Source organism: Mus caroli, unplaced genomic scaffold (genome assembly GCF_978045245.1).
Source record: "Mus caroli unplaced genomic scaffold, Mus_caroli_1 scaffold_13, whole genome shotgun sequence".
NCBI lineage: Eukaryota > Metazoa > Chordata > Mammalia > Rodentia > Muridae > Mus > Mus caroli.
In genome coordinates, this window is record NW_028227268.1 from 92,701,384 (window position 1) to 92,729,077 (window position 27,694).

The 27,694-nt window shown below is 39.7% G+C and overlaps 1 protein-coding gene and 1 pseudogene across 1 annotated transcript in view; both read left to right on the top strand.

The window, feature by feature from the left end:
• The window catches only part of Acyp2 (acylphosphatase 2), a 147,959-nt gene that overhangs the window by 52,666 nt on the left and 67,599 nt on the right, over nt 1-27,694 (top strand). The gene's annotated exons all lie outside the window — the stretch shown is intronic.
• LOC147001570 (PAT complex subunit CCDC47 pseudogene) lies at nt 24,531-27,657 on the top strand (annotated as a pseudogene).

Here is a 27,694-nt window from a genome sequence, read left to right on the forward strand (position 1 = left end):
TGTCTTTTATTTCATTACAATTTTTTATTCTCAACAAAGTTATTAGATGCATGTTTAAAATAGCAAATAGTGCTTTAAAATAACAACAACAATAATAACAAATTACCCCAGGAGAAACAGCAAGCATTCATCTTGAACCTGTTTGATCCTACTTCTCAAGAGTTGTTTTAATGGTTTCATTGGGTGTTCCTTCTAACTTCAAAATGAGTTGTAGCTGATAAATTATTACCCATAGATATTTTATAGTGATTGTTGCTTATGATAGATGATGATAGAATATACATTTATTACTTTCCCCCTCATTTTATGACTTCCTGTAAATGAAACAGTCAGGCTGGTGAGATGTGTCAGCAGGGAGGAGACCTTGCCACTAAGCCTGATAACCTGAGTTTGATCCCTGGATTCCACCCACATGGTGAAAATAGAGAACCAACTTACACAAGTTGCCCTCTGACCTCCACATATACACTGTGATGTGGGGGCATGGGTGGATATTTGTACATAAACACAAACATACAAAACCCACAAATGAATACATAAATGCAAAAGAAAAATTACCTTTTAAGTGTTACCTTAATTTATTTATGAACATAGTACATGTTTTAATGTGTGTGCATATATATATGTTGAGGCCAAAGGTCAACATTAGGTATTTTTCTTAGCTGCTCTCTACTATATTTTTTGAGACATCGTGTCATGAAACCTGAAACTCATAGTGCTGTTAGGCAAGATGTCCAGCAAGCTTCAGCAATCTGCCTAAACCCACCTCAGATCTGGAGGGAATAGACACAGGCTGCCATCCCTGGCTTTTCATGTGGGTGTTGGAGATCTGAATTTAAATCCTTAGGCTTGCATGGAAATACTAACTGAGCCATATCTCAAGCTCCAGGTTTTTATAGTTGTAGGATTATGTGTTGATTACTAGCCAAAATTTCATGTTCCCCAGGAGCATGGCACTTTCAAATCTGGCCTTGTGGGATACGGTTGTTTCTCTACTGTCTGGAAAGAGGTACAGTTCCTAATCATTCATCCAAGATGTCACAAGGAAGACCCTGGCTCATATGGTTCAGTCTTCCTTTGGGAACTTGCTAGTACTTAGTGACAGATGGTTACCAATTATAGGTCATAGGAAATGTTTTATCTTCAAATTCTGTCACAAAAGTATGTAGTAGCATACATCCCACAATAACCACAATCTCAGGGTTAAAAGCTTGTTCACATCTCCAGCTAGACTATGATGTCTTGAGGGCTGGGAGTATGACATGGTCCAACTAGGCTATGACATCTTCAGGAGTGGGAGTATGGTGTGGTCCAGCTAGTCTATGATATCTTGAGGGATGGGAGTATGGTGTGGTCCAGATAGACTATGACATCTCCAGGGATGGGAGTATGGTGTGGTTGAGCTAGACTATGACATCTCCAGGGATGGGAGTATGGTGTGGTCCAGATAGACTATGACATCTTGAGGGATGGGAGTATGGTGTGGTTGAGATAGACTATGACATCTCCAGGGATGGGAGTATGGTGTGGTCCAGATAGACTATGATATCTTGAGGGATGGGAGTATGGTGTGGTCCAGATAGTCTATGACATCTCCAGGGATGGGAGTATGGTGTGGTTGAGCTAGTCTATGACATCTCCAGGGATGGGAGTATGGTGTGGTTGAGCTAGACTATGACATCTCCAGGGATGGGAGTATGGTGTGGTTCTTCAACAAATAGGGAATTAAAGCTAGGCATGGTGACACTCATCTGTAAGCCTAGTACTTGGGAACATAAGGCAGGAGGATCATTAAAAGCTTGAGCTTCATAACAACCCCATCCATTCCCATTCTGTACAACATAGATCTATATATGGAATTGTGAAGGAATGGTTAGTATTGGGTGGGCATAAGAAGGAATGATAAGCTTTATATTCTTGTCTCTTTACTGAGCCTGGGGAGTCCTGGAATGTAGTGAAAGGTAGGAGGAAAATTCTCTCTTCTTTTCTTTTCTTTTCTCTTTCTTTCTTTCTTTCTTTCTTTCTTTCTTTCTTTCTTTCTTTCTTTCTTTCTCTCTCTCTCTCTCTCTCTCTCTCTCTCTTCCTTTCTTTCTTTCTTTCTTTCTTTCTTTCTTTCTTTCTCTCTCTCTCTTTCTCTCTCTCTTCCTTCCTTCCTTCCTTCCTTCCTTTCTTTCTTTCTTTCTTTCTTTCTTTCTTTCTTTCTTTCTTTCTTTCTTTCTTTCTTTCTCTCTCTCTCTCTTCCTTCCTTTCTTTCTTTCTTTCTTTCTTTCTTTCTTTCTTTCTTTCTTTCTTTCTTTCTTGGATATTTTCTTTATTTACATTTCAAATGTTTTCCCCTTTCCAGGTTTTCGCTTTGAAAATCCCTTATATCTTCCCCCTCCCCTTGCTTCTATGAGAGTGCTTCCCAACCCACCCACCCACTCCCGTCTTCCTGCCCTGGCATTCCCCTGCACTGGGGTATTGAACACCCTCAGGCCCAGGGGTCTCTCAGGAGGGGGGGTTTCTAACATTCTCTTTCTCTGCCTTGAAGAACATGCTGTAGGACTCAGTACTTCTCCACAGCCTGACGTTATCCACACTCTGCCATAGCTGTGAGGTACTCCTCAATACCATGGGAGGAAACATCAGAATGAATTCATTGATGCAGCTGGCTCTCTCAGGATAGAAAGAGCATATGGAGGGCTTTGTGCATCACAGTATTTGAGCTGTCTCTGTGTGCTGCCTTTTATGTTGTAGGCATATGTTGTTGTTATGTTGAAGTATCTTAAGAACTTAAGAGGAAGTATCTATCTGCCATGGTTAATTTCACATTGCCTCTGCCTATAGCTTATAAATGGAAGAATGGTGTGAATGCTTGAGGGCCCCTGTGAGGACCATAGGCTAATTTCATATTCCTAAAGGCTCATATAAGCCTCTCTTCACATCTGTTCTGTCCATCCTCAGATTCAGAAATTATAAAATTCCCCAAAAGGATTTTAAAAATAGTCACATAAGCTCAGTTTGCAATCATACACTTCTTCTCTGTATAAAACATTTAGAGGGAATAGAGCATGGTAGAAAACCCTAAGTTAAGTGGAACATTTTAAACTTAACATTGCTGATGTTAAGTGCATATCTCTTTATCAAGTAAGTTTGTCTGACAAAAACTGTTATGCATGCCCTTGTGCTCTTTGTATTCTGATGTGAATTCTATTTTTTCCAGAGGGGCTAACCCAAGGAGGAGTATATCACATACTTAGGTGATTTCATGTGAACCTTCTCCCCATTCTAACTGTTCAAATACAGGCTAGAGCTTGTGATTGGGCAGTGAAAAGGAAAGGTGTGGTTTTAGAGAGTGGAGGAAGGGTGGGGAGGCAGAGGAAGAAGGACAGAGGAAGAAGAGGTGGAAAGAAGATGGAACGGAACCACATGGCTTGGAGGAGCCACAAGTAGCAAGAGATGACATAGCTGTGCATTAGATCAGTGTAGTGGTGGATCTGCCCAATCTAGGCATATAGCTTATAAATACAATAATTGGGTTGTGTGTTCTTTACACAGGCTTATTGGGGTTGGACAGACATAAAGGTGATCCCCGACCCCAAAATCATTTCATTACATTCATTTTACATCCACCAGATGTTATGATCCTGTCATACATGTGTCAGGACCTAGCCAGAACTGTGGTGTTAGGCTAGATTAACAGAGGAGATGGTACTGATGCTGCAAGTCAGGGAGCACCAACAGGAAGGATACAGACACTCCAGATGTATCCTTAGGAACAGCAGGAAAACAGCCCATGTTAATCAAGGACCTACTCTGTCCTCCCCACAGGACAGTTTCTTGTCAGGGAATCCTGGTTTTATTCTCCAGAAATAGATTTTCTTTCAGGAAGATATCAGCATTTATTTCCATGAGAGCAGATTTTAAAAATATATAAGTAATATTTAATATCTATAAAAATATACTATAAATTATAAAATACAATGAATACCTATAGCCCATCATTCAATTTATACATTAAAAATAGTATTAGGTTTTTGCCCCCCCCCTTTGTCTGTTATGTTCTGTAGTCTATTATTTGTCATCATAGTGACACTGGCCAAATGTCATGGATCAGAATGGAGTTATGGTTGCTGAATGTGCTGTTTAAGTACAGCCTCTTAGTCTATTTGTTCATAAATATCAGCTTCCATGAGAATAAGCATTTAAAACAAAGTTAACCATGGAATGCTTTCCCCTCCTAAAATTAGTGATCCTAAAATTTTTGAACTTGATAATTTAATAATAGAGTTAGTGGATCTAAGCTTTTTTTGGAAGTTGTACTTGTCAGTTCTATTTTTGGTTTCTTAGGAAACAAGTTAAAAACAGCTTTTTAGTCCTTCATGAATTTCTAATTACATTTCTTTCTCCTCGTTTGAAAGGCTTGTTTTCTTTTTAAAAAGATACATGTGTTTTTCCTTATACTAGTTGGAATATTGGTTTTAAAAATTCATATCCCCTCCAAGCATGGCCATTAAAAATCTCTATATAAACGTTTTCAAAGAGCTTACACACAGAAGTCAGGTGCTCCAGGCAAAGCTCTTATCATTGAAGTTATTTAGCATGATCATGAGCATTCTGGTTGATTTTAGCAATTGAAGTGACACTCCACATTGAAATTCCTTCTCCTCAAATTATTGGCCACACTGACTGATGTTGCATGAGGGTTTGTGTAACCCATCGCAGGGAATGGGTGTAGAGACAAACCTATTAGCTTTGTTTCTGTAACTGGAGAAGGAACAGTATGCGTTTGAGTGGAAAGGGGTGGGCAGTAGAATCTGAACTTCATTAATCTCTTATTGCCTGTACTATAAGTTTGTAGCTCCTGGGCTTTGTATATTGGCAGCTTTATGTCTTATCCTAATGGATGTCCATGAAGTTACATGTTTTCTGATTTACTTTAGTGATGAAAGCTGGGGGCTAGAGAAATGGCTAAGTTGGTAAATGGCTCACCATACAAGTCTGAGATTGTATATCCAGGACTTACATTAAAAACAGGACTTACATTAAAGAAAAACAGGTGCAGTTGGGCACACCTGCAAGCCCAGTACTGCGAGGCAGAGCGAGGAGGATCCCAGGTTGGATGGTCACTCAATGTGAGGAATCAGCAGGCTCAAGATTCAAGAGATTCATATAAACTAAAATGAAGAGTGACCAAGGAAGACCTAGTGATCTTTGGCCTTTCCATGTTTGAAGACACAAGTTTATGCACATGTACACAGATTTATATATACACAAACATACATGCACACACAAAGAGATGAAAACTTGAGAAATATTTGTTATGTGATTGTTGCCTCTTTCTTGAGTATGAACCAAGGGAAATCTTTCTCTCTAAGCCTTCATCCCTTCTGATGTCCTTTTGGATTGGCCAAGCTGTTATTAATGGCTCTTCTGTTGCTGTCACCAGTTTTCAAAACCATTCTGATTGGCCATAGTAATCTGTGGGTTTTAAAGAGGATAAATACGTACTCTTTTGCCTTCGCTGTTTTGTGCTGCAACACTCCATGTTTGGGGAGTCCCCTTTGAGCCTTTACCAGGAACATTTTCACCCATCTTCACAAAGATGTCTTTCATTCAGGTCTTAGCTCAGACTTGTTCTTCTCTAGAAAGAACCCTACTAGTGTCCCAGGGCACCACCTTCGTTCTTATTTTCACTACAAGCAGTTATTGTCATTAATTCTTTTTTATTCTAACTGCTTCCTGTCTGTTTCCCACCAGAATGAAAGGCCCATGAAAGTTGGACTATCTCTTGACACACTATGGTAAATCTTTTTTTTTTTTATCATCAAGAGTCAATAAAGCTTCTCTTGTAGGTATTTATCAGTCAAACATTAACAGCTCAAAGTAGTTCACTTAAACAACTCATAAGCCCAATGCTCTGTTCTTTGAAATACTTTGATTCATTGCTGGACTCCATTTGTGGTGTCGTAAACATAAATTACCCATGGTGGGCACTGAGGCAAGAGTGGGTAGGCTGGTCGGGGAGCACCCTCATAAGGGAACGGGGATAGGTGGTTTGTGGAGGGGAAACTGGGAAGGGGGATAACATTTGAAATGTAAATAAATAAAATAACCCATAACAATTTTTTTTTAAATACCCATGGTGGACTCATCTGTAAAGAACTAAGTGTATTTTCTCACCATTCAGGATGCTATGAAGTGCAAGAGCAGGTGCTGACAAGCTCTGGTGTGCTTGTTCGTAGCTCCTAATGTGGTGCCTTGTTGCTGTGTCCTCTGGAGGATGGGGTCACTGTCTCCTCACAGGATAGAAGGTGTAGGGAGGGGAAGAAGCTGATAACTAAATTTTGGTTCCCCAATTGTTCATTGATTATGTCAATAAAAATGGCAGAAGATAATTGCTGGGTGAAGAGAAAAAGGTGGGATTTCTGGGTCCCAGGAGGAAGACGAGGGGAGGAGAGAGGAAAATTTGGACCAGGCTGTGGAGCAGATAGGAAGCTGCAGACATGTAGGTCTCTTGGGGCACCTATAGTATGTAGCCTCTGCCACCAGTGGAGGCCAAGCAGGATGGGAAAAGCTACTGTTAAATTAGGATAGCAAATTCTTCCAGCCATTGAGTTATCTGGTCAGTTTTAAAATAATAAAAGTCTCTAGTGTTCTCTTTCCTTGGGGCTAAAGGGGACAGGAGAAGAGAGTGGGGGAGGGGTGGCGAGAGGGGAGGAGGCAGTTAGCTGTACAAACAACAGCTCCCAGCATTTTCAAGAAAGGTGGTTACTAGAGGAATGGGCAGTGTTCTCGGGAAACACCAGCTGGCAACTAGCAGGACTGAGTGAGAGGATGCTTTGGGGCAGCTGTTCTTGGAGCATAGCTGGGCGCTCTGGGAGGGCTCCCAAATTACATGCAACAAGAAGGTAAAACCAAGTTCATTAATGCTGAACGCAGTCTCTTCTGCATTATGAAAGAGGAGCCTAATTGCTTCTTAAAGTTTCCAAGCTATTGAATGCCATTCATCTCATTAGCCTGTAAGTTCTAATACCTGAATTCAAATGATAACATTCATCTTATATGTAAAACTCACTGTCTGAGTTAGGGTTTTACTGTTGTGAACAGACACCACAACCAAGGCAAGTTTAATAAAAAAACACCATTTTGATTGGGGCTGGCTTACAGGTTCAGAGGTTGTACTGGCTATTTTTGTGTCAACTTGACACAGCTGGAGTTACCACAGAGAAAGGAGCTTCAGTTGAGGAAATGCCTCCATGAGATCCAACTGTAAGGCATTTTCTCAATTAGTGATCAAGGGGGAAAGGCCCCTTGTGGGTGGGACCATCCCTGGGCTGGTAGTCTTGGGTTCTATAAGAAAGCAGGCTGAGCAAGCCAGGGGAGGCAAGCCAGTAAAGAACATCCCTCCATGGCCTCTGTATCAGCTCCTGCTCCCTGACCTGTCTGCGTTCCAGTCCTGACTTCCTTTGGTGATGAACAGCAGCATGGAAGTGTAAGCCGAATAAACCCTTTCCTCCCCAACTTGCTTCTTGGTCATGATGTTTGTGCAGGAATAGAAACCCTGACTAAGACAGAGGTTCAGTCCATTATCATCAAGGCGGGAACATGGCAGTATCCAGGCAGGCATGGTGCAGGCAGAGCTGAGAGTTCTATGTCTTCATCCAAAGGCTGCTAGCAGAAGACTGACTTCCAGGCAACTAGGGTGAGGGTCTTAAACCCACACACACAGTGACACGCCTATTCCAACCATGTCACACCTATCCCAACAAGGCCACACCTCCAAATGGTGCCACTCCCTGGACCAAGAATATACCAACGATCACACCAAAACCAGAGCAGACATTGTAGGAAAAATATCATGTGATCAGAACCCCTTTAAGCAAAACAGAAACCTCTGATGGTGGAAGACTAGAAAGACAGGGTATTTGTTTTTAATGCCTTCCTTTCCAGGCTGTAGCTCAAGAGTCACATCATACTACCAAATCCATGGCACCTGACATGAGGTCCTCTGCACAGTACTAGGATATTTCTTTGGGCAACTAGTTCTCCCTGATCTTTAAGGCCTAGGAGTGATAGTGAGTCTCCATTGTTGCACACTGTGGGATGCTTCATCTCACCTTCCTTTATCCTTGCTCATAGTTCTGCAAGTAGTTTGCTCTTACATTGGATGTGCCATCTATCCCTGACAGAATATTACTGACATAAAGTTGTACAGAAGGCAGCCCCCGTTTTGTAAACATCCTCTGAGATACAATTTTATATGACCATGGCTCAAGATGGCTTCAAACTCTCAGTCTTCCTGCCTCAACCTTCTCAATTCTGGCATTGTTAGTCTGCCCCACCACATTTGTTCCTATCATTGAAATACGCACACACACACACACACACACACACACACACACACACACACATGTAACCCAGGCTGACTTCAAACTTGCTATGTAACCACTCTGACCGTGGGCTTGAACTCTTGACCCTTCTGCATCTCCCTCCCTATTTACCACTCCAATTGTTTGTGTGAACCTGAAAAAGTAAAGCCTAAAAATGAAGCAGACTAAAGTTTCACTTAATCGCCAACTTTTTTTTTTTTTTTCCCGAGACAGGGTTTCTCTGTATAGCCCTGGCTGTCCTTGAACTCACTCTGTAGACCAGGCTGGACTCGAACTCAGAAATCCGCCTACCTCTGCCTCTGCCTTCCAAGTGCTGAGATTAAAGGCATGCACCACCACTGCCTGGCTTTAATTGCCAACTTTACTCAGAGTTTCAGAGAATTTATACCCAGAGAGTTAAGAGTCACAGAAAAGTGTCCATTCACCAGGAAAAGCTAAATATGGCACGAAAGCTGAATGTTGCAAAAATGTGTTTTTCTATAGCGGCATATAAACAAGTAACAATAGCCAGTTGTAATGAATCATTAAAGTAAACTCACTCCTATCCCATACACCTGAGAGGGGCACAAAAGCACATACTAAGAACAATTCTAAGAACAATTCTGTGTTTTTGAAGAAACTGGGATCATAAGACTGTTGTTGTCTTGTTTCCTTGGCATTTCGTTTTTATTTTGTTTTTGTTTTTGTTTTTTCACAAGCACTCAGAATTCCGTTTTACATGACTCCATTCTTGGACCATTTTCCAACAACTTCCAAGTGATGGGATTACAGGAATATGCCACCAAGTTTGGCTTGTATATATAATTTTTTTTTAGTGATTGTTATCACAAAATAGAAAGTACTTATTATGCATTAAAATTCCCAATAAACACCTTTCTAAAACATGACTTATTTTGGGTCAATCATGTACCTCAAGTTGTTTTTTCAGTAGTGACAGGAGGTTGTTTTGTTCCATCTATTTTTTCCATTAATTTATTTATTTGTCTAATTTATTTTGTGTGATATAAAATTTTTTTAAAAGCCGTTGAATCATTCTGTTTTGAGAGTACCACAGAATAAAGCAAAGCTGACACTCACCTCAAACACACATTCTGTAATAGCCATTTCCTGGTGACCTGATTTCAGAGAAGGGGCCTATACATCTTTGAATCAATTAATTCATCAAATATTTATTGAGCACTTACCACGTGCCAGTCTCATCTACTTATTGATCTTAGTCTTTCCCGTGAGCTGTACTGACAGTTGTCCACCCCATTAAGATGCACACAGTATGTTAAATGTTTCTTAGACTGTGAAATACGTTGTCTTCTTTGAGACAGGGTTTGTTATGTAGCCCATACTGGCCTCAGACTCACTGTGTAGCCAGGACACAAGTACTGGCAGAGCAATCAAATTAGACTGTGATCAGGTGTCTCCCTAACACTGGTGAGCAGAAAATTCTATAAATAATAAGCAAATCCAAATCCAAATTGTTATTCATGGTCTCCCAGGGGATGTGCAAGGTACATGTATCAGCATACCCAGCTTACTGGTGTTCCAGGGAAGCCCTTCATTTACAAATGAAGGGTTAAGAAAATTCCACACACCCACAGAGGGCTTTTATCTACTGAGAAGGCAGCCATACTGCAAGCAAGAAAATGCTGATATCCCAGTTAGAGCCATGCAAATAGTTCTCCTGGTGTACTCTCATTCTCCAGGAGAGTGTATGCACCTGAGTAATATCTCATTAATTAGGCAGGCGCTAAGTAGAAGGGTGTGGTGGTGAGGTTGTAGAAGAAGAAATACCTCCAGCGTAACAGTTGAGGGGAGTAGAGGCCATTAAGCCCTGAATTTACCATAGGAATTGTCTACTGATGGGAGTGGGGGGTCTGGGGACAATCAGCGAGGTTTGTCAGAAAACAAGACCATGGTGCATCAAACAGACGCAGCTAGTCTCTGCCTGCTGATTCATCACACACACGTTTCTCCAAGCTGGATGAATAAAGCTGAGGTCTGGAAATGGACTTAATTAGAGACAGACAAAGAGAGTCTTGGTAATGTTTCTGCCTGGACAATCAGAGTTTCTGTTTGAACAATTGCATTTGATAATGGAGACCTTGAAGCCTTTTACTTCTTGGAAGCATTGGTTTTACTTGCTGAACAAGCAAAGGTGGTTTTCACCTTGCTGACATTCAGTGAGTTTACAAATTCCACCCTCTCCACAGAAGGTAGTGCCGGATTCTGCATTAGCCATTCTGATTTCACACACAGCAGAATCTGGGATGGGCATGTCGTAGAGGACGCACAAATGCTTGCTTGTGTACATGATTTCTTCTATGCTATCATGGTGGGATATTAAAAAGTTATAATTCAAAGAAACAAGCTAAGCAAAGTAATCATACTTCCTGGGTGATCAAGCTACTTTCCAGGGGAACCCCTAACATTTGGGTGTCTGTGGGTATCATAGACTCGGTTCCCAATTGTTTTGTTTTGATAAGATCATTATATAACAAATGTTTGAAATGTTCTGTTCTTATAAAGACTGTTCCAGCAATGTCCTCCACTGAACAAATGGGTCAGTCTTTTCAGCTACTTCCTTGTCTGGAAACTAGTGGTTGTCACCTCCCCCACCTTGTCAGGAGCATTTCAATAGCATCTATATCTCTCTTCCTTTTTGTAAAGGTAGATACTAGGTTAAGCCATGGTGGGAGTATTAAACTTTCAGATAATGATGATACAGAGTTAAAAAAGCTCATACTGCACAGTCAAACTTAGGTCCACATAGAGTTTAGAATTTAACTTTCACCTGTATGAAGGCCCACCATAGGTGCCAGTGTTGAGAGTCATGGTTAAGAAATGGCTGGACTCGTTTTCTCTCTGCTCTTTTTCAGACGAGTGTATACCATGACATATTTCTGTGACTATATCAGTGGTCTGATGAGGAAGAGAATGTCCACTAGTCTTGATGATATCTTTATAAGGCTTAAGGATCATTTGGTCCTTATTACTTATGATGGGAGTGAGACAAGACAAAATATAAAGGAAAACTCGAGGCTTAATTGCTGCTCTAACTGAGCAGGTGAGAATCTGAGAAGAAAACACTGAGCTCTAGGGACTGAACTGGTCTGTTACCTACATGATGAAATCAGAAATGTGGCTCATAAAGATGGAGAGAAGCAGTGATAGGGAAGAGGACAGGAACAGCCCTAGTAGAGATGGCTCCCTCTGACTCTGCTTCAGTTCCTTGAAGCCTGTCGAGTTTTAATTTTCTGGCCATATTTGTACAAGACTCCTCTTTTTCTGGGTAATAAACCCTCTTAACTTAAGCTACCAATTTGGCTTGGTACCATTTGAAATTAGTAAGTTCGGAATTGGAATGATCTATGTTAAGATAGCTCTGTCTAATAAATAAGCAAAAAATAAGGTCTTTGCTAAAGTCTAAGAGCATCCCATACCAAACTTGCATTATGATTACAACCCCCCAATTCTTCTGTTCCAACAAGTAAATTTTTTTAGTTCCTCAAAAATATGCTCTTTAACTTGTCATGAAATTTAAATTCTAGAAGAGCCAGGATTGAGCTTTGCCTTGTACAGGTTTATGTGAACCACACCTAGCAGAGTCCAGTAAATAGTGTGTGATTAATAAAACTCTTTTTTCCTCAATGGCTAGTAACAGCCAAGAGCTTGCATTCAGAGCTTTTTATGCTCTCTTAGTTATGGGCAAACAAAATTCAATTGATTTAACACTTTTGCTTGTGGCTCATAATCTACCACAATTACAGATGTCCATCAGCCCCCATTGTTTAGTGAATGCAAGGAGAAGCAAATGAACCGTGGGTGTTTTTAACCACTGCCACTGAAGCAGGCCGCTGGGTTGTGCAGAAAACATTTCTGGAATCAAAAACATGGAGAAAAGGATAATGTAAAATATATTTGGCAACACATGACCAACAATTCACTCTCTTCATAATTTATGCCTCTTGCTTAGTCAAAGCCCACAGCTGGCAGTTTGCAGAACTCCCATTGAGCTGATGCATTCTTCCTGAGCAGTTCCATTGTTTAATTTTTCTTGCATTGTTTAATATAAGTTTTCCTTCTGTGGTGGCAAGAATGGAGATGTGCTTTCTTCTCATACTTGAGAGACTTCCTAACCTTTTTATTTACTTCCCTGCCCTTGAACACAATTAGGATCTTGGGCTTAAGGTATTGTTGCAATGTATTTGTTTGTAAACAGTTTCCTTGAGTAAATAAATGACACGAATTGAAGCAGGCGCCATGGTTGCAATGCAGATTTGTTCTTTAGTAGCTTTGGACATGCTTAGAAGCCACTTTGAACTATATTCTATCCAATTAGATTTTTCCCAAATCTTATGCTATTTCTAAAATCATGTTATCATGTGGTTTTGTTTAATTAGGGTGCTTATTAACTCTTGATGTTAATTCAAGATAAATGAACTAAAAAGGAACTTCCAAAATGAGATATACTTCTCTTTGACAGACATAAGCCTCAGTTGTCACAAGTGTCAGCCATTATACATACTATACTCTTCATAATTTTGGTGTCTTCTTTTCTATTCCCTTGCAAGTAAATGTGTTGGCCCATTTCCATTTAGCTCTAATTCTCTATGTAGTGATTTTCATTGTTGCAAATAAAATTCATTTATTTGCATCAAAATATAATTTAGAAATGCAAACTAAGTGTTCCCCTGCAGAGAAAGTAGTCTGTTTTATTTTTTTTAATTTTTTCATTGAATTTTTTAAATTTATATTTCAGATGTTATCCCCTTTCCCAGTCCTCTCCCCTCTGGAAACCTCCTATCCCATCCCCCCTCCCCATGTTTCTGTGAGGTTGTTCTCCCACCCACCCATCCACTCCCACCTCTCCACCCTGGCATTCCACTACACAGGAGCATCCAGTCTTCACAGAACCAAAGACCTTTCCTCTCATTGATACTCAACAAGGATGTTCTCTGCTACATATGCAACTGGAGCTATGGGTCCTTCCATATGTACTCCTTGGTTGGTGGTTTAGTTCCTGGGACTTCTGTAGGGTCTCGTTGGTTGATATTGTTGTTCTCCTATGGGGTTGCAAACCCCTTCAGCTCCTTCAGTCCTTCAGTTCTCTAACTCCTCCATTGGGGATCCCGTGCTCAATTCAATGGTTGGCTGCAAGCATCCACCCCTATATTTGTCAGACTCTGGAAGAGCTTCTCAGGAGACAGCCCTATCAGGCTTCTGTCAGCAAGCACGTCTTGGCATCCACAATACAGTTTGGTGACTGTATATGGGATGGATCACCAGATGGGGCAGTCTCTCGATGGCCTTTCCTTCAATCTCTGCTCTACAGTTTGTCTCCATATTTCCTCCTGTGAATATTTTGTTCCACCTTCTAAGAAGGACCAAAGAATCCACACTTTGGTTTTCCTTTTTTATGAGCTTCATGTGGTCTGTGAATTGTATCTTGGGCATTCTGAGCTTTTGGGCTAATAACCACTTATCAGCAAGTGTATACCATGTGTATTCTTTTGTGACTGGGTTGCCTCACTTAACCCAGTCACAAAAGAATTATATTTTATAATTCCAACCATTTGCCTAAGAATTGCATTAAGTCAGGGGCTGGTTAGATGGCTCAGTGGATTAGAGCACTGACTGCTCTTCCAAAGGTCCTGAGTTCAAACCCCAGCAATCACATGGTGGCTCACAACCACCTGTAATGAGATCTGACATTCTCTTCTGGAGCATCTGAAAAGAGATAGAGTGTACTTATGTATAATTATAAATAAATCTTTTTTTAAAAAAAGAATTTCATGAATTGATTGTATTTAATAGATGAGTAATATTCCATTGTGTAAATGTACCACATGTGTCCATTCCTCTGTTGAAGGACATCTGGGTTTGTTCCAGCTTTATAGATATTATAAATAAGGCTGCTATGAACATAGTGGAGCATGTATCCTTATTATACATTGGAGCATCTTTTGCGTATATGCCCAGGAGTGGTATAGCTGGGTACTCAGGTAATAATATGTCTAATTTTCTGAGGAACCGCCAGAGTGATTTCCAGAGTTGTTGTTACCAGCTTGCAATCTCACCATCAATGAAGAACTGTTCCTCTTTCTCCACATCCTCATTAGCATCTACTGTCACCTGAGTTTTTGATCTTAGCCATTCTGACTGGCGTGAGGTGGAATCTCAGGGTTGTTTTGATTTGCATCTTCCTGATGACTAAGGATGTTGAAATTTTCTTTAGATGCTTCTCGGCCATTTGATATTCCTCAGTTGAAAATTCTTTGTTAGCTCTGTACCACATTTTTTGTTTGTTTTTATTTTTCAAGACAGGTTTTCTCGGTATAGACCAGACTGGAACTCACTCTGTAGAACAGGTTGGCCTTGAACTCAGAAATCTGCCTGCTTCTGTCTCCCAAGTCTGGTATTAAAGGTGTCCCCACCACTGCCCAGCCCTGTACTACATATTTTAATAGGGTTATTTGGTTCTCTGGAGCCTAATTTCTTGATTTCTTTGTATATATTGAATATTAGCACTCTATCTGGTGTTAAGATTGGTAAAGATCTTTCCCCAATCTGTTGGTTGCCTTTTGGTCCTATTGACAATGTCTTTTGTCTTACAAAAGCTTTTCAATTTTATTAGGTCCCATTAGTCTTTTTGACCTTAGAGAATAGCCATTGGTGTTCTGTTCAGGAAATCTTCCCCTGTGGCCAGGTGTTCGAGGCTCTTCCCCACTTTCTCCTGTATAATTTTCAGTGTATCTGGATTTATGTGGAGGTACTTGAACTTCTTGGACTTGAGCTTTTTACAGGGAGATAAGAATGGATAGATTTGCATTCTTCTACAAGCTGACCATCATTTGAACCTGCACCATTTGTTGAAAATGCTGTCTTTTTTCCACTGAATGGTTTTAGCTCCTTTGTCAAAGATCAAGTGACAATAGGTGTGTGGGTTTATTTCTGGGTCTTCAATTCTAGTCCATTGTTCTTCCTTCCTGTCTCTGTAGCAATACCATGCAGTTTTTACCACTATTGCTCTGTAATACAGCTTGAGGTCAGGGATGGTGATTCCCCCAGAAGTTCTTTTATTGTTGAGAATATCTTGTTTTTTTGGTTTTCCAAATGAATTTGCATATGGCTCCTTCTAACTCTATGAAGAATTGAGTTGGAATTTTGATGGGGGCTGCATTGAATCAGTAGATTGCTTTTGGCAAGATGGCCAGTTTTACTATATTAATCCTGCCAACTCATGAGCATGGGAGATCTTTCTGTCTTCTGAGATCTTCTTTGATTTCTTTGTTCAGAGACTTGAAGCTCTTGTCATAAAGATCTTTCACTTGCTTGGTTAGAGTCATGCCACGGTATGTAATATTATCTGTGACTATTGTGAAGGGTGTTGTTCCCCTAATTTCTTTCTCAGCCTGTTTATCCTTTGAGTAGAGTAAGGCCACTGATTTGTTTCAGTTAATTATATATCCAGCCACTTTGCTGAACTTGTTTATCAGCATTAGGAGTTCTCTGGTGGAATTTTTTGGGGTCACTTAAGTATACTACCATATCATCTGCAAATAGTGATATTTTGACTTCTTCCTTTCTAATTTGTATCCCGTTGACCTTCTTTTGGTGTCTAATTGCTCTGGCTAGGACTTCGAGTACTATAGTGAATTGACTCACCAGAGCTCCCAAGTCCACCAACCAAAGAATACACATGGCTCCAGCTCAATATGTAACAGAGGATGATCTTGTCAAGCATCAATGTGAGAGGTTCTTGGTCCTATCAAATTTCCATAGATGCCTCAGTGTAGGGGAATTGAGGGCAGGTAGATGAGAGTGGATGGGTGCATGGGTGGGAGAATGCCTCATAGAAGCAAGGGGAAGGGAGATGAAATAAGGAGTTTCTGGGATAAAGGGAAACAAGAAAATGGGTTAACACTTAAAATGTAAAAAAGAAAATATCCAATGAATAGGTTAGGAGAAAGTGGGCAACCTTGTCTAGTCCCTGATTTTAGTAGGATTGCTTCAAGTTTCTCTCCATTTACTTTGATGTTGATTACTGGTTTTCTCTATATTGCTTTTCCTGTGTTTAGGCATGGGCCTTGAATTCCTGATCTTTCCAAGACTTTTACCATGAAGGGATGTTGAATTTTGTCAAGTGCTTTTTCATCATCTAATGAGATGATCACGTGTTTTTTTTTTTTTTCCTTTGAGTTTGTTTATATAGTAGATTACGTTGATGGGTTTCTGTACATTGAACCATCTCTGCATTCCTGGGATCAATTCTACTTGATCATGATAGATGATCTTTTTGATGTATAAGTGGATTCAGTTTGCAAGTATTTTATTGAGAAATCAACCAAATTGAGGCCAAAAGAACTATACAAAGAATCAACAAAACCAGGAGCTGGTTCTTTGAGAAAATCAACAAGATAGATAAACCCTTAGCCAGACTAACCAGAGGTCGGAGAGACAGCATCAAAATTAATAAAATCAGAAGTGAAAAGGGAGACATAACAACAAAAACCATGGAAATTCAAAAAATCATCAGAATCTACTACAAAAGTTTATATACAGCTAAATTGGAAAATCTGCATGAAATGGACAATTTTCTAGACATATACAAGTTGCCAAAGTTACCACAGGATAAACCATCTAAACTGTCCCATAACACCTAAAGAAATAGAATCAGTCATTAAAAGTTTTCCAACCAAACAAAGATGAGGACCAGATGGGCTTAGTGTAGAATTCTATTAGACCTTTAAGGAAGACCTAATACCAATACTCTTCAAACTGTTCCATAAAATAGAAACAGAAAGTACACTACTCAATTCACTCTATGAAACCACAATTATGTTTATACCTAAACCATACAAAGACCAAACAAAGAGAACTTTAGACCAATCTCCTTTAAGAACATTGATGCAAAAATACTCAATAAAATGCTTGCTAACCTAATCCCAGAACACATCAAAACTAACAAAGAATTCTCAACTGAGAAATACTAAATGGCTGAGAAGCACCTGAAAAAATGTTCAACATCCTTAATCATCAGGGAAATGCAAATCAAAACAACCCTGAGATTCTACCTCTCACCAGTCAGGATGGCTAAGGTGAAAAACTCAGGTGACAGTAGATACTGACAAGGATGTGGAAAAAGAGGAACACTTCTCCATTGCTGGTGGGATTGTAAGCTGGTACTGCCACTCTGGAAACCTGTCTGGAGGTTCCTCAGAAAATTGGACATAGTACTACTGGAAGATCCAGCAATACCACTATTGGGCATATACCCAGAAGATGTTCTAACTTGTAATAAGGACCTATGCTCTACTATGTTCATAGCAGACTTATATGATGTCCTCGATAGAGGAATGGATACAGAAAATGTGGTACATTTATACAATGGAGTACTACTCAGCTATTAAAAAGAATGAATTTATGAAATTCTTAGGTAAATGGATGTTATCTGGAGGATATCATCTTGAGTGAGATCACCCAATCACAAAAGAACACACTTGATATGCACTCACTGATAAGTGGATATTATCCCAGAAACTTAGAATACCCAAGATACAATTTGCAAAACACATGAAAATCAAGAAGAAGGAAGACCAAAGTGTAGCTACTTTGTTCCTTCTTAGAAGGGGGACCAAAATACCCATGGAAGGAGTTACAGAGACAAATTTCGGAGCTGAGACTGAAAGAAGGACCATCCAGAGACTGCCTTACCCTGGGATCCATCCCATAAACAACCACCAAACCCAGACACTATTGCATATAGCAACAAGATTTTTCTGGCAGTACCCTGATATAGCTGTCTCCTGTGAGGCTATGCCAGTGCCTGGCAAATTCAGAAGTGGATGCTCACATCTATTGGATGAAACACAGGGTCTCCAATAAAGGAGCTAGAGAAAGTACCGAGGGATCTGAAGTGGTCTGCAGCCCTATAGGAGAAACAATATGAACTAACCAGTACCCCCAGAGCTTGTGTTTCTAGCTGCATATGTAGCAGAGGATTGCCTTGTCAGCCATCAGTGGGAGGAGAGGCCCTTGGTCTTGGGAAAATTCTAGGCCCCAGTATAGGGCAATGCCAGGGCCAGAAAGTGGGAATTGGTGGGCTGGGGAACAGGGGAGGGGAGAGGGTATAGGGGATTTTCAGAGAGGAAACTAGGAAAGGTTATAACATTTGAAATGGAAATGAAGAAAACATGTAATAAAAAAAAAAAGAAAGTGGTTGGTCACTTCCATAACCTCTGTGCCACTACTGCATCAGTATATCTTGCAGGAAAAACACTGTTATAGGTCTCAGGGTTTGTAGCTGGGGGAGATTGATAATCACCTTTCTCTTCTGGTAGTGTGCAGAGTGCCTTCCAGTACCAAGAAAAGTAGTCAGTGGGAGTCAAGCTTCTAGTTAGGTACCAGCTCAGCCTCAGTGACATATGTAACTGTTGTCCTTATCAATAGGGCCTTACCATTAGGTTGTATAGTGTAACCAATATCTTTGGCAGTAGTCTATGATGCTTGGGGGTTTCTTTGGGGCTCTATATCTATACCTACATCTACATCTATATAACTGACTGTCTCTGTCTCTATCTATCCATCTATCTATCTATCTATCTATCTATCTATCTATCTATCTATCTATTATCTATTCTATTCTATCTATAAAGTATGTATTGTTCAGAAAGAGAATGATATAAATAGATGTATAAATATATGTCATGTTGTAATTTTACTTTATATTATATATAGTGTATGTATATGTGTGTGGGTGTTTAGCTGCCAGAAGTTGATGTTAGGTGTCTTCCTTCCTCAATTGTTCCTCACATCCTCCCTCCCTTCCCTCTTTCTTCCTTCCTTGCTTGCTCTTTCATTGATTGACTGATTGATTGATTGATTGAGACAAGTTCTCTCCCTGAACTTGGAGCACATCAATTTAGCTAGTCCAGGTTTAAGTGGACACGTAAGACTAGAAATGAGGTATTCAGGCTTGTACATAGTAAGCAGTTTAGTGATAACACCATATCCCTAGATCCAGACTGTTGTTATATATATATGAATACATACATATATGTATATATGTATAAAGAATGATTTGAAGAAAATGACTTGTGCATTTTGTGGGGTTGGCAATGTGAAGTTTATTGGACTGGCTACCAGAGTAAAAGTTCAGATAAGATTTATTGTTTTCTATTAAGTCTGAAGACTATACACTCAAAATTTCAGTGTCACAATCTGGAGACAAAATTCTTGGTCTCAGAAGACTGTCCTTGCTTTTCATTTCTTCACCTATTGGATAAACTTCTCTCGCATTGTGGACACTTGTTTTTCTTGACATTAACTGATTGCAAATGTTAGTCACATTCAAAACATACCTCTACAGGAGAAGGGCGACCCCATAGGAAGCCCAGCAGTCTCAATTAACCCAGACCCCTGAGATCTTTCCGACAATGAGCCACCAACCAGGCAACATAGACTAGCTGGTATGAGGCCCCAACACATATACAGCAGAGGACTGCCTGGTCTGGCCTCAGTGAGAGAGGATTCGGCTAGTCCCTTGAGAGATTTGAGGCCCCAGGGAGTGGGGAGGTCTGGTAAGGATTGGTGCAGTGGGGACAGCATCTTGGAAATAATGGGGAATGGGATGAGTAACTGTCAGAGGGGGATAATGACTGGACTATTAAAAAAATAAAACAAAAGCAATTAAAAATTACCTCTACAGAAAGAACCAGCCTAGACTTTGACCAAACAATTGAGCACCTAAGTCTAGCCAAGTTAACAAAATTTGCCATCAACAATGCATCTTGTATCATTGTTGTGAATGTAGCAGTGGCCAAATTAAAGCTCTTGGTTAGAGATTTTTCTAACTTGGGTTCAATAGTCTATACAACACTACAGTAATGAAGATTCTAAATTAGACCTTAGTACTCTGAAGTGAATGAACAGGATACAAAACACAAAGCATACACAATAATTCTTATCAGTTTATTCATCATTTTTTCAATACTTTGTTCTTTGAAACTTGGGTTTTACGTTTTTTCCACACATTCTGTATTGGCCAGTTTTATATACATACAATGTGGATTAAAAAGAGAAGACTAACCATCTAGACACCTGATTTCTGCATTGCTAAAATTGTTACAGCACAGAGTGTTCCAGGACCTTACACAGATCCACTCTTATGGGGTGTGTTCCTCATATGGTTTATGTGTGCCTTCAGCCCAGGGAGACACTGTTCCCTCTTTACTCTGACCCCCACCATCTAGTTAGGGGATCTTTCAGGCATGCTTACTCTCTAGCCTTCTTTTTTGTCCTCATATTATTGTCTTTCTAATTTAACTCACATTTAAAAATTTTTCTTTTACTCATCTTCTTCTGCAGCCGTAGCATGCCCCCTTCATTGTTTGTTTTTTAATGCTAAAATTTGATTAGTTATAATCCGAGCGTTGATAATAATAAGCTATTCTCCATTTATATTTCTTATTTTCACGTTACATGGAAGCCTTCATTGTATTTTTTCTTTTTAAAGGTTATTCTTGTTTGCTTTTTAGATCTTTAGAACTGTGAATGGTAGTTTATTGTGTTTCTTTTTAATTGTCAGAGTTTGACTTCCTTTCATTTGGCATCATATGGCTTCTATGATTGGGCAGGAAATTAGATTTTGTCCAGAGTAGCAAGATACAACAGAAATGACTTTCTTAGCTCTAAAGACTTCTTACTGCTGAGGCCTAAACTAATGTAGTGGCCTACAGATTCATTTAATTCATTAGACAGCCTGCTGATAAGAAATTATGTTTAGTCTTTGGAAGAAAAGATAATTTCTTTTTTAGGACTCAGTTGGTTTCCAGTTGAAAGGGAAAGCAGAAGGAACATTGTCGCTTGCCTAGGTGTTGAGTAAGACTCTGTGTGATCCATCAGCTTTCTGGGGTTAGTTAAGTGTCCACTGGTGTTGCTACAGCTCACTCTGTGGCTGTGTGTATGGATGAATACACAGTCGCTGAAGCTGTTTCTCTAAAAGCTATTGGCTTTCACTTTGCTTTCTCTTGAAGAGCACTGAGGAAATGAGAAAACACTTCAAGGTTTGTTTTTGTTTTTTTTTTTTTTTTTTGGCAGGCTCAGTTTTTCAAACTGTTTTTGCAGATGTATTTCATCAACTCTTAAGAATGGAGCAAGGAATGTTTTCTGGCTTCTAGGTTTGTACCACCCAGAAACCGAAAAAAAAAAAGTTTTCTTAAATTATGGTATTTGATGGTGGGAGGTACAGAATCTTTTTAATTTTTGTCAATTGTTAAGTTTAAAACTTTTAGGTAATACATTTTAAATGTTTAAGTGGCATTTAAGTATTCCAAGCAAAATACTGCTGTTTTCCAGTGTGTATACTTAGTTCTAGATTGGCATTTGACTTTCCTTTTGGGTTGATGGGATAGTTGTTTTTAGTTAGTAGTTTACATGGAAAGAAGATAAAAGTGGTTCATGGCTAGTTTTTTCCTGGAAAATTTTAAGACACTGTTCATACTGTTTTACAATTTCTCTTATTCAGAGTCTACCCAGGGTGTTGATTCTTCATATCCAGTGGGACTTGTGGTTTACTGGTCCACAAGTATACTCCTCACAGAGCGTCTCTGATTCTTTGAATCCGACAAGAGTGATGTGAGTCAAAAGAGCAGCCTGCCATGGATGCTTTCTTCATTTGGCAAACATTCTTGTTCAGCTTCCCACTTGTAATGAGCATAGGCACTAACCTGTCTCCTTAAAAACTGACAGTTTCATAAAAAAATGAAAACAGTCCAGGATCACAACTGTTACAGAAATGGGTCCTTTCCCTGCTTGTGCTTCCAATGTCCTTGAAAGAGAGAGCACTCTCTGTGCTGCACTGAGCTTTGAAGTTGAGAAACAAATCAGAAGCAAGGTCATAGAAAAAAAATCTACTTTGAAATTAAAAAATTTAAGAATTTAAACCATGCTTTCCTCTATCTTTTTTTTTAAGACTTATTTTATTATTGTTTCCATGTGCATGTTCCTGGCGAGACTAGAAGATCCTCTACAGCTGGAGTTACAGGCAGCTGTAAGGCACACAATTTAGGTGCTGGGAAATCAGATGCTCTGGAGGAACAGCGAGAGCTCTTCACCCCTGAGTCACCTCTGCATTTCCTGTCCTTTCCTCTAAAATCCTTGATAGAGCTAATGTGTGCCACATAGCAGTGGTCTCTAAGCTGAGGAGTACAGCCCACACTCTTGAATAATAAATAATTCCTGTGGACTTCTAGTGTTGACCGCAGTTATTTTTACTACTGTGTTATTTATGTGTGGTGATAAAACTACATATAATCTAATGCTTATAAATCTGGACAAAATACAATTAATAAAGTTACAGGTTAAATACAAATGGGACTACAAAACCATAATAATTCAAACATAATTCAGGATTGTAACTCAGTTTAGATCAACATTCATTTACCAGGGTGAGCACTTTAGTTGATGACACAGGGGTGAGGTTTAGTGGAAAGGTGCTGCTAGCAGTCTAATTCTGTGCCTCATCTGATTCTGCATTGGGATTTTGATAATAATTAGCCAACAAAAGCCGGGCATGGTGGCGCATGCCTTTAATCCCAGCACTTGGGAGGCAGAGGCAGGAGAATTTCTGAGTTCGAGGCCAGCCTGGTCTACAGAGTGAGTTCCAGGATAGCCAGGACTACACAGAGAAACCCTGTCTTGAAAAAAAAAAGAAAAAAAGAAAAAAAATTAGCCAACAAATGCCAGTTTTCATAGTATGTGACTGAAAACAATATTGTATATTTGTTTTTGATTGGAAGTTGAGTAATAAAGTCTATTCTAGCAGACTTCTGCTGTCTTAGAGAGACATGTAGAAGATGTGTGACATGATAACTCTCTAAAACATCATCATTTGAAGGTAAAGTTAAAGACTGTCTTAGTTCGGGTTTCTATTACTGCTACTAAACATGATGACCAAAAAATAAGTTGGAGAGAAAAGGGTTTATTTGGCTTACACTTTCATATTGCTATACATTGTTGAAGGAAGCCAGGACAGGAACTCAAACAGAGTAGGATCCTGGAGGCAGGAGCTGATACAGAGAACATAGAGAAGTCTGCTTACCGGATTGTTTCATAAATTTTGTGCAGCCTGCTTTGTTACAGAACCAGAACCACCAGCCCAGGGATAGCACACCCCACAAAGGGCTGGGCCCTCTGCCATTGGTCACTAGTTGAGAAAATAAAAGCCTTACAGCTGGATCTCAGGGAAAATAGTTAATTGGGGCTGGCTTACAGTTTGAGAGGTTTAGTCCATTATTATCATGGCAGGAAGCATGGCAGTGTCTAGGCAGACTTGGGGCTGCAGGAGCCTAGAGTTCTATATCTTGATCCAAACAAAGGTAGCCAGGGGGAGACTGCTTATGTTTCACACTGGGCATAGCTTGAGTATTTAAGACTGCAAAGCTGTGCCTTCACAGTGATACACTTCCTCTAACAAGGTCACACCCCCTACAATAAGGCCACATCTCCTAATAATGCTACTTCCTATGGATAAATATTCAAACATATGAATCTATGAGCGCCAAACCTATTCAAAACACCATAGGACCCAACCATTCTAACCATAAAATTCAGTTATGGTTCATATATACCTCACACACATAATCTTTTAGTGTGCCTGTATGTTGGCTAAGAACCATCACAGAAGGTCAGGTATTGAACTTTGCATATTGAAGCTCAAAAAGTTTGGAGTTTGGTGCATTTTGGATTTCAATTTTTGAATCAAGGATGCTTAATCCAAGTATAAGACTAAAATGTTCATAGTCATTGTAGGTGATTTCTATTGAATTTGTTTCCTCTTGTAAATATTCCACAGCTGAAAAGTCAGCATAGATCAAGCAGAGAGTAGTCATCTAGTCACGGCAAATAGACTTAATCTCAGACTCTGACAAGTATTTACCCACTGAAAACCAGGAGGATTAACAAGATTTAGACATCATGTGTTCTGTTTTTTATTGATGATACTGAAGATTGAACTTATCATAATGCTTTAAAATTCAATGTCATGTCATTTGGATTATTATTTATTTGTTTGTTTGTTTTTAATCACTCACATCTGTACACACACATAGGGATTCGATGTTGGAGTTGTAGCTATGCCTTTGTCATTAAAGTACTTGTATCAGCATGAGCATCGAGCCCAGATCCCCAGCACTCATGACAGCACATTCCCAGCTAGACATGGCAGCATTCAACTTGAACTCCCGATTCTTCTGCCTCTGCCTGCCAGATGCAAAGATCACAGTCTTCAGCTATGGTGCTTTCTCTGTGATACAATGTTATAATCCCTCATATCTATCCTTATTGAAGCAGTGTAGGAAACAACACTTGAAAATTCAAGTAGAACAAATCTGTGCTTCCTGGTACCAGGAAGTCTGTACTCTCCTCCTTCTCCTTTCTCTTCATTTTTCCCTTTTTTCCTCTTCTTTCTCCCTAATTCATTTTTTTTTTGCCAAGTTGTTAGGGATGGAGTTTAAAGCTGGGGGCATAACATAATTGCATTAGGCCAGGATGATTATAATTTCCTCCATAGTGCTTGGTACACAGTCAGAGTACATTACAGGCAAATTAAGGAAAACACAAAGAATGAATGGGTTTCAGTTACTATTTGTGATTTTTTTTTTGTGGGTGCTTGTTTGTTTTTCAGCAAAATCAAAATTGGATTTCCCATTTGAAGCTGGAGAATTTGTGTACAGATTTTCATATTCCTACACTTTTATTATCTGGGGGAGATGCAAGAATCACTTGGAAATGTTAATTCCTTTGACTGATCCAGATGTGATGAGCATGCTGTCTAGAAGCCATATTGATGGGCTGATTATAGGAAACAATCCTTCTAGCTGTATATCAAACTATATACAGGCTTTCATCTTGCTATGCTTTCAAAATTGTACTTCAGTTTCTTTGTCACCCTGGCATTTCCAGCGTGTTCTGCTTTGCCCTGCATACCTGACTGAGATTTACCCTGACCTTGCCAATGAATGAAGCAACAATGTCATGATAATTTCATAGGTTGTGCTGTTGGCATCAAGAGTGCCAACAATCAAAGAACAGAAAGAAAACAGCCTTATTCGCTAGTCTGTATATAGGTCACTGACTGCAAAGACCAGCTTTGACACCATATAGTAAACTGAGGCAAGTAGCTCGTGGGAGTCAGTGCTAACAGCAGTTGACAGGGGAGTAGTCCAGGTACTGACAGATGCTGCTGCCTGTGACAGCCAGGGATTATAGAAATTATTGAGCCGATTTTTTTCTCTGAAGGAACAAAGTTTAATTTGCTGGGACAAGCACTCCCTGTGGCCAGTAAAATCTCTTAACTCTTTTAACTCTTAGGGTCCATCAGGAAAGAAAATGAAAAACAGAAAATTCTTACACACTTGTACACACTGAGTGGATGAAGCAAAAGGCAGACTTTAATAATTTCATACATATAAATACATATATATGCACATGCATAAATACATATAGACAGGCAGACAGATACAGGTTCACATGCACAGTTGGTAGATGGAAAAAGCTCCAACATATATCTGGACAACCTTTACATGTTACATACAACATATATCTGGACATATTACATACAACATATATCTGGACAACCTTTACATGTTACATACAACATATATCTGGACATATTACATACAACATATATCTGGACATATTACATACAACACATATCTGGACAACCTTTACATGTTATATACATACACAGATCTGACGGCTAGAACAGAGTTCCAATGCATTCCCACACAAACTTTATACATATACATTATACATAGTTACACATACATACATACATACATACATACATATGAATATACACATAGTTGATGAGTGAAAAGAACCACACACTTTATTTTCTCTTTAATAGTTTATATATCCCAGCAAAATCTTTCAAGCAGTAGAAAATTACGGTGTGATTATGTTTTAGTTTTTTTCTAGTGAATGACTATGAAAAAAAAAACCACTATGTTCCTCAATACCTGTACAACATTATGTAGTACAGATTAAGAAAGCAAATTTCTCCCAAGAACACACGTGCACTGGTAACTGTCTTAGCGTTTCACTGCTGTGAAGAGATACCATGTCCAAGGCAACTCTTATAAGGACAGTATTTAATTGGGGCTGGCTTTCAGGTTCAGAGATTCAGTGCATTATCATCAAAGCAGGAGCATGGCAGTTCCGAGGCAGGCATGGAGCAGGAATTGCTGAGAGTTCTACATCTTCATTTGAAGGCACTAGGAGAAGACTGGCTTTCAGGTAGCTAGGATAAGAGTCTTAAAGCCCATACCTACAGTGACAGACTTCCTCCAACCAGGACACACATATTTCAGTAAGGCCACACCTCCAAATAGTGCCACTCCCTGGGCCAAGCATATTCAAAGCACCATAGTAACTATGCAACTTGTTATAGAACAAAATGTATGCAAGCAAGGTAGTTTTCTCAGCCAGTTTCTCCTATTGGCAGGCAGCAATTTGCGGTTACAAAGAAAGGATCAATTATTTTATTATTTATCTTTAAAAGTAATCTTACAAGAATTGAAAAAGAATCACAAATCTAAACTTCATATAAAAATCAGTCTATAAAAATCATCCTCTATTTGAGGACGTCATGGAAGATTCTGTTACGGAATCTCTTCAGCGAGTGATCAGCACTGAAGATGATGAGGACGAGGCCACTGTGGAGTTGGAAGGGCACGATGAAAGCCAAGAAGGTGATTTAGAAGTGCAGATACCCAGGAGGGAGATACAGAAAGTGAGCCATATGATGATGAGGAATTTGAGGGTTACGAAGACAAACCAGATACCTCTTCTAACAAAAATAAAGACCAATAACAATTGTTGATGTTCCTGCACACTTCCAGAACAGTTGGGAGAGATATTACCTAGAAATTTTGATGGTGACTGGTCTGCTTGCCTATATCACGAACTACATCATTGGGAAGAATAAAAACAGCCGACTTTCTCAGGCCTGGATTAACTCTCATAGAGAGCTTTTGGAGAGCAATTTTACCTTAGTGGGGGATGATGGGACTAACAAGCCACAAACACAGGGAAGTTGAATCAGGAGAATGAGCACATCCATAACCTGTGGTGTTCTGGCCGAGTGTGCTGTGAAGGCATGGTTATCCAGCTGAGGTTCCTTAAGAGACAAGACTTGCTGGACGTTGTGGCACACGCCTTTAATCCCAGTACTCGAGAAACAGAGGCAAGCGGATTTCTGAGTTCGAGGCCAGCCTGGTCTACAAAGTGAGTTCCAGGACAGCCAGGGCTATACAGAGAAACCCTGT